A 13,531-nucleotide genomic window follows, 5' to 3' on the forward strand; every position below is an offset into this window, starting at 1 on the left:
TTTTTTTTTTTTTTTTTTTTTTTTGCAATGAATACATTTATTGAGAATAGTCTCAATAAATGTCTTTTAAAACCATGCCTGCGTTTGAGATTTGAGTTTGGTTGGACCTGAATAACTTCCACAATTGACATCAAATCATTGACCTACATACCCACGTTGAAGAGGCGAGAAGTTTAAATCATGTGACGAAAGTACTTCTCCAAATATAGTCCCGATTCCATACAGGCATCACTTCATCTGAGAAGAGCTGGGAGCGTCATGAGATTATTTAGCTCCAACTCAGCTGAATAGTATTTCATTCACCAATTCCTCCCCTCTAGTCCACTGTGGACCTATTGGGTTTTAACAGGACATTCCAGGCATATAAACTGGTGCAACTTCTGTCAGGCTGAATGGCTCCGGTCCAAGTCTTAGCAAGCTGAGACACTGAATACCCTCCAGTGTATCATTTAGTCTTACATGCTGCCAAGTTAAATTGCAAAAACCAAGTATCAGAAGGAACGGACGTATAAATGATTGCTACTTTTTTTTTTTTATTATCAGAGATCTGTCCAAATAGAGCGTAAATAAAAATAATTGCATTATATCTCCTTTTCAGGAAAAATGTTTGTTCACTTGCAACTATAAAAGGAACCTTACGTATTCTTCTGTGGTGGACAATCATTGTTAACTATATTGGGTCGTCACTTAGTGAGATTTCCAAAATAGTCATTTCATTATCCAGTATTTTACAGATCAGATGGAGTTTAACTGTTATAAAGAAGAATTGTAGCAGCTTTGTTGTAATAGGCTTGGCTATCTGTTGATTGGTCCCTGAATAAAAGCAGCAGTCCAAAAGAACAGACATGCCTCTGTGAAAATAGTTTATTTTCCAGAAGCTTCCCACACTATTTTGTGTGTTGTCTGACTTCAATTTAAACATGTGATCAAGTTTTCTTACCTTGGTAACAACCTCCACACACAAGATTGTTCCTGTAACTGTGAGCTTTGAGACTTGGTGCATTTTTTAAATCAGACAAAAGATGAGATACTGTTTCCTACTAGTCACTCGCTTCAGGTCTTGTGAAGAGTAAAATCAGCCATTGCCGCTCACAACCGTTCCGGATTTTTCTGTGCATCCCTGCATTTAAACAACAGGTGGTTTCAGACCAAATAACCTGGTTTGCCACACATCGGTACAAGGAGTGACAGCTGCACTTGTAAGTCATATTGGTGTGACCCAGCAAAACTGAATGTGATCCTCTATTGGATGGGCGTCAAACTCTTGCAACTTTTATGTATGTCTGCTTTAACACACCTCAGTCAAATCATTAATTTATTTGCAGAACTCTATTGAAGTTGACAGATGCTGAATTGCAGGACTGGTGAAGGTTTCAGGACACGCAACCTTAAGTACTTGAATTTGAAATCCCTGATGTCAGTGGCTCTTGGGTCTCAGTTTTTCTTTCCCACAACTTTTCTTTCTTTTGTATAATTAAAAGTTTTTTTGTATTTTTTATTTTTTTTTGTATAATCTCGTGGCAAATTCATCATTTCTCAAACATTTTTTTCCCCTCCACAACAATCAATCTTTTTCATAGCTTGTTTCATTAGGTTTTTTAAATCATGTGTTGTTATTTCTAGTGGTGCACGAGTTGCAGTTTTCTGGCTGATCACTGATCTTTAAAAAGCCTGACCTGCCGATTCTGATTTTGGCCAGTAGAATTTATTTTTTCCAAATAATTGATTCTGTCAGCCATCGCTCTTAATAAGATAATGTCGTTTTAAATCTTAATTTGAGAATCTTCGAACTGGCCAATAAGCCGTTTTAAATATGTTTGTGTGTAAATACACTAATGCTGTATAATCTTCTTATTATAGAGAACCTTATGCCAATCCATGCCTATCGGCAACAATTATTGACATCATTGTGGCTACTCATCTAAATATAATGCAGTGGCATGTCCTTGGCATTGTTCAACACATTTTAAATCCAGAAATGCTTGGCAGCCAAACTTTTGGTGTTGGGCTTTGAAGTAACACCAAGGTGCTAAAGAGGCAGCTGGGTGGTTAGAGAAGTGATAAACATGTGCTAAACTCACTTTCCCCTTTGACCATGCATTTGTTTGAAGGAAAATAACAAGACTGTTTGAATCCTAACAAGGTGAGTGACTTCAGTGATGGATGTCGTGAGCAGCAACATCTGTAGGGATGACAGCAAGGTGTGTCAACAGAGATGTCACACCTTGATCTTTATCTTGCAGAAACAGAAACTTCCTAGTCAGGAGCGTGAGCAGACGTAATAATACTGACATCTCAGTTTTATGGTAGAATTTCCTGTTGCTGCTTTAGCGCCTGCTGTATAAGGGAAGTATAATTCTGTGTTTAGATATCAACCACAGGCACCATTAATCCGTTTTAGCAGCCTGTACTCTGCGCAAACTGTGCATGCGTGGTTCAGGAGGAACAGGTGTCCAATAAATCCAAACATACTCTTGAAAGACTGCAGAAGTTTGTTTGTCCCTGATGCCAGCTTGCTTTTGAAAGGAAACAGGAAGCTGGTGTAATGTGTTCAACTGAAACCCAGTTTGGCTTCTTTTCTTATTCACTAGTTTCAATTCATCCAGTCAAACAGTCTTTTTTTTTTTTTTTAAATCAGCCATTTGTGTTGCACTGATTAGCAGACTACAGTGTCGTTTTTCCAAGGAACTGGCGTTTAAAGAGAAGTGCTGTAAGAGGATTTCCCCTGGGGAGAAGTTTTGTCACTGTTGGTTCCCATGCAGCCCGTTTCTCACATAGTCCAGATGCTCCAGAGCCTCCCGCACAGAGAGTCTTTAAGAGAAATAATCAAATATTAATCTCCATGTTCCAATTCCATATTAACACTTTTTCATATCACCTTTAAAATGGTAAATATAGCTAAATATCATGTAAAGGGTAGGCTTTTTTTTTTTTTTGTTCCTTTTTTTTTCTTTTTTCTTTTTTATCAGTTTGCATCTACGTCATCGTCAAACATGTTTTGTCACGGTGTGGGAACTGGAGGCGGGGTGTCTCCCCATATCCCTGACATTCCCAGGCTAGACCTGTTTGCTTCTCATTCAAATTTGAAATGTGCATTGCAAATCTCCCAGGTGATCACGGTTTAGTATTACAAGCTGTTTGGCCTCGGTCTGCCCTCAGAGGATTGGCCCAGGAGCAGCCCTGCTTAGGTAACGAAATAAAAAGCTGTGGTGAAATGAGTCTGCTTAAAATATAAACTGTCATTAGCTATTGTACATAAACAAAGTATCACCAAGTTTTAGGTTGCGGCTGTGCTCTATCAGTGGTTGCACAGTGGTTCAAATGAAAACAGAAGAAGGAAAACAGGGAAGTGCATGGATGTGCTGATATCGCATACACACATTCATGTTCAAACACTGAAACAAAAGAATAGAGATGTAGTTAATTGTTTTTTTTTCTATCAAATCAAATCGGTACATTCACAGAAAAAGTTTCTAAAGCCGATGCTAACTGACAGTCTTAAGAGTGTAACAGTGAGTTGGTGGTTATTGCACCTCAGTGCTAACAAGTTGCTGATCCACCAGCAACTTGGTGGATCAGCACCAAGTTGCTGATCCACTTTGACTCTGTCAAAGTCTTCTTTTCACCAGGGTATATAATTGAATGTTATGGGCCAGGCCTGTGAGTGAGGTGCCTGTGGCTCAGTGGGAAGAATAGATGTCTTGCAACCCAAAAGTTGCAGGACAGTATAAGAACTACTTTCATTCTTATTTAATAAAAATAGCCTGAAATATTAAGATATCAGATACAAACCCCTAATGTACATCTGTGGTACATTAGGTAACTATGCCTTTGTGTATTCTAATTGAATAGATGAAAATGGAACTAAAAAATACTTTGAAGGCTAAAGGGAAGCCCCAGACTGTGTTGCGTGACTGATCAGTCATTATATTGTTTTCTTTAACGCAGGTCTGCGGGCCTTAAAGCTGAATGTTATTCTATTAATCCATAAAGCTTATTAATTGACACTGCTGTGTCAAGCTTTGGTTTTCATTTAGTTTATGTCTGAAAGACGGTTAGGGAGCACTTCAAGAAGTTCCTCAAGCATACAGCAATGAAGAACTGAGGATGGTTTTTCCCTACTGTTCATTTAGCCCTAGACTTCCCATCACTGTCATCGCCTGCTAGGAAAAACAACCTTTTGTCTTTGCTTACTTCCTTATTCCAGCCCAGCAGTCTAGTTAAAGAATGCAACATGCATGTATACTAGAAACACCTGCTGACCACCATCTCTTAACTTGAAATCATCATCCTAGAAAAGACAAAGAATTGTAAAAATCATTGTTTTCTCTTTTCAACCCAGCTTTAAACAGAGTATCCAAGCAAATATAGGTTTTGAAAGATTTTTTTCTTTTTCTAGAAGGCTGTGTGGCTCCTCTTTGTACAAATCCCAACTTGGAGGAAGCAATCTTTGGCGGGTTTGTTGAGCCTCTCTTTTGAAAGCTTTGCTGCAAACACCTGAGTAAACTATTTCACCTGTCTTTTGTCTGTTTGAATGTGCCATATTGATATCACTTCAGGTCAACAATGTACTAATCCCATACAGGTATAAAAAGTTCTCTTTTCTTGATCTGGCATGGCTGGGAGATTCCCACTAGGTGCTACAAATAAACCTCACCTGCGGAAGGGAGGAGTGTGTTTTAGGCGTGGTGAGTGAGGTTCAGGATAGATACCCGTGTTTTGTTTGTTTTTTGTTTTTTTTTTCTTTGAGAATCCACGTGCGGTTTTTGAGCGTTAATACTAAATGTTGCAACATCAAAGAGAGACTGCTGAGAGAAAATGCAGAGCACAACATTAAATTGTTTGTGTGAGTCAGAGATGCCCTGTCCTGGCTTGTGGGTGACACACTCAGTCACTGATTTCTCTCTAACTGAGGATGACTCACCATCCCTTACCCACATCCCTTACAGCAGGGGGAACAGGATCAGCTGCCTACAGGACTCTAGGCAGACTCGTGATGTCTTACGTTGCATAATTCATTCAACTGCTTCTGTTTTAGATGTTGAGGAAAAAGTGTGTCCCAAGAAGCTAATAGGTTAAATGAGTCTGATTTCAGGTCATTTCTCTTACTACTTACAGTAAGTTAAGATACGAGAACAAAAAAAAAAAATAAAATTGTTTTTTAGTGTTTTTGCTCTGAGCGGTAACTAATTATTTAAGCTGGGAGCAGAGGTACTTCTGACCTGGACACAAGCCTGCTCTACTTTTTAAACACCCCCATCTCTCTGTCCCATTTCCCGCTTCAACCCTTGGTCTTCCCTCTTGTCATTGCTCTAGGCTTAATTTTGTTTGCAGATACAGCCAGTTCATGTTTATAGCCATTGTAGGTGATTGAGTTGAGCACCAGTAACAGTTTTCCACAGAAGAACTTTCCATCTGGATTTATCTGGTAGACAGAAGGCTCAGATGTGTGTGTATGTGTGGACATGCCAGGGTGGCAACAGACATATCCCCTGCAAAGTTAGAAGCTTGCTTCTGCTCTCCCGGTTGGGTTTTTTGAGATGTGCGTGGCCATTTGCCCTCTCGTAGATTCATGACAATTAGTGGTCCTTCTTCTTCGATGGGAATCAACACTAGGAATCTAGCAAGTATTGTACTGCATCACGTGAGGCACTGGGACAAGTCTACGTTTAATTAAAAGCTTTTTGTCATGTCTAACATATTTGTCTGTCTGAATGTCAAATTGTGTCGTTTATGCGGTGGGAATAAACAACACAACGTTACAAAGTTAAGTTTGACTCTGCTTGAAAATATTCCCAAATTCAACGGCAAAACAGAGGGTGCTACTCTATTCGCATGGAAAGCCAAATGAGTGGGGTTCATTTCCTCCCACTAAACCTTATTTGTCTTTATTGTGGTTTCCATAGGCGGCTATTATGGTGCTAGCAAACAGGTCTGTAATCAGCATGCAGGGCCACCATGATCATACACCCATACATGTGATGGGAAAGTACCACACAGAGTTTCATGTTTTTGTTTTGCTTTTCCTTTTTTATTTGTTTGTCTTAGCAGCTGTGGTTCAGAAACTGATATGAATCGTTCCCCTAAAGAAATGGTCTGTTTTTTCTTCTCCTTTCTTCTTTTTGCTTCTGTTTCAGTATTTAAAAAAAAAAAAAATCCAGTTTTTTATTATAGATTTTCCTCACAGTATGTTTATATGCAAGTGAAAAATTATGTCATGTTGTCTGACTTGGCATTTTAAACAAAACACAATCCTCTGTAGTGACTGTAAGGCCACACAGACAGCTAATATTAACTTGTGACAGGGTTTTATAGCTAACAAACAGTCCTTATATTAGACACTCTATTGTAATGCATCCATTCAGCACTTGCGGTAAATGTCAACAGGCTGAACCACAACAATATGAACATTAGAGGGGCCAGGAAAAGGAAATTCTGTGGTGGGTGGACGAGTAGACATTGGAACAAGAAGAGAGACGGGAGGGGCGTGTCTGCAACATTTCTGAGGTCTTTGTTGCTTTCTTTATTGTAAATTTATGCTTGTGGTGACTAGACAGAGTGTAGTAGGTAGACCGCCAGAAAAGTGAGGATTTATGTGAAAGGTCCAACTGAGGCTTTTAGAAAAACAATTTCTGCAAGCTGCTTGTCTTGTTCAGTAAATAATATATTTCCATGTTATTTTATATCTTTGTTTTTTTGTTTGTCTGTTTGTTTGTTTTTACAAATGTATCTGTAATGGTTATATTTGTGTGTGCTTATATTTAACACTTTGAATGGAGTAGCTTGTCAACAAATAAGCAATTTCCCTTCGGGGATCAATAAAATATTTGATTCTGATACTGATTCTGAAAACAGATTGGACAGGCAAGGCTAATCTCCGACACCAATCTGTGTTTTTAGCAATAAATTATTTAAAATGGACAAGTGGGAAATGTAGCAGAGAGCAGGATAAATTATCGATAATTCGAAATGAATTGGTGATGCTCAAAGTATTTTTGTATCTCTTCTTGCTTTAGTTGCATTGCTACATACGTGCTTCTTGCTTTGTAAGGATGTTCACATGTTTCAGATGCAGATCAAGTAGTGGCAGATTTACCTCTTTGATTCGTCATCGTGTTCTGCAGAAGTAGATTAAGACGTGTTTTTTCAGCTAAATGAGTGGCAGTTTGCAGCAACAGGTAGGGAAGGGATAACTCGTCCTTATTATATTCATTTTGAAAGCATTTCTATTTAAAGCGTTGGTACAGGCCCAACAAGACTTGACCGAACCTTCCTTTATAATGATCAATCTAATAGGAGTAGTTTATGATACAAATGTTGAGAACAACCTCAGACACGGCTATGTTTGCATCAGAATTTAAAGGATTTCTATTGTAAATATGAGGGGTTTTTTTGTCCTGCGTTTGTGGATAAATGTTTTAGAAGTTATCCGCAATTAGATAATCCCTGTAATGGTTTATTTTTGTAAGATGCTGATGGTTTGTTATGTTGTTTTAAACTTGTTTGTACAGTGTCCTTGAGTGTTTTAAAAGGGCGGCATTTAAATGAAATGTATAATTATTATATTAATAATCTCTAAGTAGTTGTCAGTCATATGCAACAAGGCATTCATTTCCACTGGGCATTATTAAATCTGATGCTTTATGTGAAAGGTGTTTTTAAAACCCAACAAAGACAGGAAAAAAAACTGGGTCAAATTTCAGCTGCAAAGAAACAACCCTCACTAAGACCGTAAGCTCTTATTTTGTTTTCTCCACACCCTTAGCTTAGGGGCCAACTGTTATGGTTGCTCCGGGTTTGCAGAGACATTCATTGAAAACGCCCGCAGCTGTTCTGCAGCTCTCCTTGTTTTCCTTCTCTGTTTTATAATGTTTGTAACCAAAAAGTCAAGGAATGGCTAAAATCTCCCATAGCCTAAATTGAGGCTTGTCCTTCCTCATTTTATTAGCAGTTTACCAATCAACAAATGAATCAGTTTTTAGAAACTTAACAATATCCAATTAAATGTGTGGCTAAATTATTGGTTGAGTCGAACACAGCTGGATAATGTCAGAGTTTCCCTGTGAAAATGTTGTACTGCTGCAAACCAAAGTGGAACTCACACTTGCTGATCCGCTCAAACCGTAACAGCTTCGTAACCTTTAAGCCCTGGTTCGCTCATCAGTCATCGTCCATCACCGTGCTCGAGACAGAGCTGCTTTTGTCCTCCATTGGCGGGGCCAGCCTCAGCTGCTTTTCCACACTCAGGAGACCCGCTCGGAACGAGTAACTACTACTTGTCTGTAGTTTGAGATTAGGGTGCATGAAGTTAAACGGTCTTTGTTGGCTACAGGGAGGAATGATAAGACGAAAAATGGGTCCCGCAGGGTTGTACAGTTGAGCACTCAGATAATATCAGGCAAATTTTGTTTTGGGTACAAACCACTCTGAATGTTTTGGGAACTGTGTGATCCTTGACAGAGATTTCTTTGCACTCACTAACTTATCTTCAGAGTTTTAGGTCTTGGAGAAACCAGTGTCTGTATGTCAAAGAGTGAATATAAAAACAACCTTCATAACATGCTAGCTGCAAGGGTGTTTACTTGCTTTGTTGCTTGTTTGTCCTTCTGTGAAGGCATGCATTAGAGAATAGCACTGCAGTACCCAAGAGGAGCACTCTCTTTCCCTTTAATTACAGCACGCCTGGTCCGGCCAGAGACCATTGTGCCAGAGCTGGTGCAAGTTCCCACAATGGATCTGCTGAGTGGAGAACAATGAGTCAAATTCCTGACCATTCCCCACAGGTTCGGAGGCCGGGCTTACATAGAAAGACAGTGGAGTTACAGTGGCTTTGCTATTCTACACCCAGCAGCTTTCCCACTGGTTACCTCAGCAGGCATATTGGTTTTGTGTGTGTGTGTGTGTGCCTGTGTCTGTGTGAGTGTATTACTTGGTGACTGCACCTCCCACTGGGTGCATAGGGAGGGTTCATGGGGGAAGGCGCTTGTTTGGTTCTCTCTGTGGGATTCTTCACCCTTTTGTGTAATAAAATCCCTGAGAACGACAAGTTGACCACCAGAAGCAGGGCTGAAATTCTTATTGATCTGCACATTTGTTGGGGCAGATGGATGAAGTTGGTGAAGGAAGACATCTTGGCTGATTTTGAACTTGTTTTTCACCTCATAAACGCAATTTATAGATTCTAATATTTCTTCTGAACCTACAGGTCGCACTGCACAACAGGTGTACCTTTTTCAAAAAAAGCTCAGAGTGTTTATAAAATATTGAGAATAGGTCAAAACATATTATTTTGCAAGAGAAGGACAACTGTGTTTATACTGCCAAAGTCCAAATGCGTTAGAGGCTTACAGGTTTCACTCAATTTCCGTTGCACAGACTTTCCAATTCTTTGCTTGCTTGAGTCTGTTTATTCACACACACTAGAAATGCGTTTATAACCTGTTCAGCATGTAATCAGTGTTTACAGAAGCTGAATTGGTGGGTGGTAAGAAGACCCCACACTGAACAGCAGGTGCCACTCTAGGAGAGCAACTGTGTGCGCAAAGAAAACACTAAGTTGTCTTCAGGACAGTGCTCGAGTCTTAATTCTCTCTTATAACACCCATCGTTCTGTAAAATGTTGTTAAATTCAGAAGTCAAGAAATAAGATTTTTCCGATTTTTAAAATGTGCTCAAGACTATAATCCAGGCAGTGTTGAATATTTGGAAACTCTCCTGCTTTCTTCAAACTGGAATGAAATCAGCATGAAACTAAACTTTAACAGAAGAAGCAGACTCAAGGAATTGCCTCAGAGGATTTTCTCCTTTATTGGTCCGGACAACGGACACAAAAATCCAAGCTTTTATGAGCAATGGATGCACCGTATAAACAACTACCAGATCACGCTGGTGTGAAGGCTGTAACTGAAGGAAGAAGACTCGACATTGGATAATTTTGAGGCACTTAAAAATGAAGTCAAAGGATGGACCACAGCTGGGTTTTTTTGTGATTTCCTTGAGGCTGAAAGCGAGTGAGTCTATTAGTAGATAACAGAAAAAGCTTAGTTGGTTCATTTTTAGAGGAACACAGATTAAAGGCACAAAATATGAAATCAGATGATGGATAATGGTAGCTTTGGTAATACAGGTTCTAATTTAAAGTCATTGGCAACATATGTTTTTACATCTCCACTGACGGTGAAGTTATAGTTGATGTTGGTGTTGTGCGTCTTTGCTTCTGCTTCATCCACATGGTGCAGTTAGAAGACAGCTGACAAGTAGTTTTGAGTCGCTATAAAACTCATCCAAAGTGTTTCATCTTCCGCAGACTTTGAAAAGCCCTCACCCAGCCTTCTCCTCTGCCTCCCATCCCTCACTTCACAATAAAGTGACACTCCATCTCTTTTACTGGTTGCTCTGTCTTAAATGAAAATTGATAGTCCCTCGCACACCCTGGCAGCCATTGATCGGGGGACAATAAATGTTTTATAAGCCCCGCAGTAAGGACACCCATTTTTTTTGTATTAACCAGAATGTTTTGAGTTCAGGGGGAAGACTGTGTTGGAGTTTTTTTTTTTCCTTTTGTAGCCTTGATGTTAGTGCAATTATAATGAACAATGTTTGTAAAGCACATTTGTCCTACTTTCAGTCTCTGGTTGTGCTGAAGTGTTTGCTGCTGTTCTGAGATGTGCATAAAGGATTACGAGAGGAAATGTTGTAGATAACTAAATCAGAAAACATCTACATGGAAAGTGGAGAGTCTTCATCTCACTTGTTTTCAGACTTTTTAAAGCCTCAGTCTGGTTGCATTGTTACATTGTTCGGAACAATTGACATAACTCAGCAGAGGTCATTACTGTGTCTCTCAACCCGCAACTTTCCCTCTTTGATGTTGGGCATGGTTGCACCATTCAACAGGAAATGCCTTTTTAACACAGCAGGAAGTAGAAATGTTGCCTCCTTGAAAACTCCATTCTTTGTCTTCCCCTAATCGCATTAGGAGACTGGCCTCAGTGTTTGTACTTGGCTGCGGCCGGCACTCTGCCCCCCTTCATTTTCCGTCTGAATTGAATTCCTTCAGAGGATGCCGACCAGTCAGAGGTTAATCTAACTGTTCTCTGAAGTCTTGCCTGGGAATTAGCATGCTGAGGAATGAGAAAAATGTAATGAGCCTAAATGGACTTGACTTGTGTGTAGGTTAATGGTTTATCAAGTCATGAAAAGTTTCCCTTGTGACTCAGGGGGAATAACTTCAGCTCACATATACACAGTAACTTTTCCTAAGGATTCCAGCGGTTATTAAAGGTCAACTTTATTGCCACTCTGGATTTTGAATATGTATTTATTCAAAATACATATTTTGTTTTGTAGGCAACACTCCTCCTGAATAATTTTAATTGGCATTATATATAACTCGGCACATTATAGGAATACACCTTTGTATTGTGAACAGTAAAGAAGTACCAAACAATTGGCTTGAGATGGTGGAAATTATGAACATACAAATTTTGGTGTATGTATGCTTGAAGTAAACACAAGAATCACAGAAGTTAAGGGTCTATGGCGGCAGTGGCTCTGGAGATAAGAATTCATCCTGTAACTGATGGGTTGTTGGTTCAAGCCCCCCACTGTATTTTTTTGATCTTCAGCAGGTAAAATACTGCAGAAAATCCTGTTCATTAAATGTATCAAAATAAAGAAAACTCACCTTCTAAAATACTAAAGATCTGTAAAAATCAGGTGCAGCCATCCAGGAGTCATTGATGTATATACATATATACAGGGTTTCCCCCTGTATATATGTATATACAGGGGGACAATGCTACAATCTCATTGGCAGATTGTAGCATTGTCTTTAAAAGAGAGAAAATACGGTGAAGTTAAAAGATTTTTAGACACAACTTACTGTTTGTTTCGGATATCACTGGTAGTTAGAAGCTACTGTTTGTATTATTTGTCATGCTTCTGATAAAAACATAGTTTTTGTTTCTGTTCACATTCCCAAACAAAGCAGATTGAATGCAAAGTATTTGACATCTACAAAGCATATCATCTGGCCTCGGCTTAATCTGCATCACCAAAAACCTTCAGTTCACAGATTATGGACTTGCAACAGGTTGAGTCAGATCTGCTGATGCTGTAATGCAAGCGGTTGGATCTTGTTTAGTCAGCGCTGACTAACACATTTGTTTGTTTTATTTTTTTCTGTATGCAAACTGTCAGCAACAGATGCACAGACTGAGCGTCACGGTAGCACAAAGACATCAGGTGGTGCAGTAAAAAACAAGTTCGAGCTCCAAATTCAGCATGGATGCATCTGCTTTATGTCAGGGCTCCTTGGGCCCTGAAACCCTCGCTCTGACTAATGTTATTTGTGCGAGTGTTTGTGTGCGTGTGTGTGTGTGTGGCATGAAAGAGTCAGGGTGTCTCGCAGCTGACGGGCCTTTTAGAGAAGCAGGGCACGGGGCCATGGAGCTGCAGCTGCCCCCTCTCTGTGCGTTCTTTGATAGGCAGAGAGACACGGCTTTTACTTCCACAGCCACAGCTAAACACACACATGGAAAAACACACACAAAGGCCCGTTTTTCCCCCCTCTGTTGCAAGGCATGTTTTGGAGGTTTGTTTATGTTGTTCAGCAGTGAGCGTTGCAGTGCTTTTAGCGCTACCTGCATCCCATGCTTCTTCATTCAGTGGCTGCAGAAGTTAACGGTCAAACTTGTTGATCTTTAAATAGCATCAAGGGCTGTCCCTGATACTGACACGTTTACTGCAGGCACCCACACACACACACACACACACACACACACACACACACACACCACTTAGCTGTAAATATAGCCTCATTGTTTCAGCAGCTTCACAGACTTGGAGGTTTCAACCGTTGTTCCCTTTACAGTTTGTTTAGTTAACAAATATGGCCGTCCCACCTGTTCCTTATCTGCACTGTGCACACTTTACTTTTACTTGTGCAATTAAGACCCGCACTAATAAGCCAGACTGTATTGTTTCTGTTCAGCAAGAAAGGGCTGTTCAGGGTTTTTGAACGGCGGTTCTGTTGAAAGGTTGTAATCAGTTAATATCTTACCTGCAGTTTTCATCTATTTTCTGTTAATTTTATTTAAATCCAGAGAAGTTCTTCCTGAAGTCTGAAGCTTAGCGTGATTACACTTTATTTGACGGGTTGCGAATAAGACTGACATGACGGCGTCATAAACATGACATGACACCTGTCATGAACATCAGTAAGTCTTCATGAATATGTATCACTGTTGTAAAGTGTGATTTGGTAAATTATGACACTTTTAATACAAAGTTAACATTATTCAAAATGTCTTTGCTATGACAACTTGACATTAACCAAGAAACACTGGTCTAACATGAATTTGTTATAAAAGTCTTACTGATTAAACTTAAAAAAAAATTATGTAGCTTTATGTTATTAAAGCTAAAGTTTAATCAGTAAAACTGATTAAACTTTAATCACTTCAAATAAAGTGTCACCCTTAGGGGTTAGCTCAAGTGTTAAAATCAACTCAAATGTCAATTGAACATA

General features: G+C 39.5%; 1 protein-coding gene across 2 annotated transcripts in view; it reads left to right on the forward strand.

The window, feature by feature from the left end:
* Nucleotides 1-13,531, forward strand: part of cnksr3 (cnksr family member 3) — a 47,059-nt gene that overhangs the window by 6,484 nt on the left and 27,044 nt on the right. The gene's annotated exons all lie outside the window — the stretch shown is intronic.

This window comes from Poecilia latipinna, unplaced genomic scaffold (assembly GCF_001443285.1).
Source record: "Poecilia latipinna isolate Pla-1442-1.1 unplaced genomic scaffold, P_latipinna-1.0 Scaffold1373, whole genome shotgun sequence".
NCBI classification, from domain to species: domain Eukaryota; kingdom Metazoa; phylum Chordata; class Actinopteri; order Cyprinodontiformes; family Poeciliidae; genus Poecilia; species Poecilia latipinna.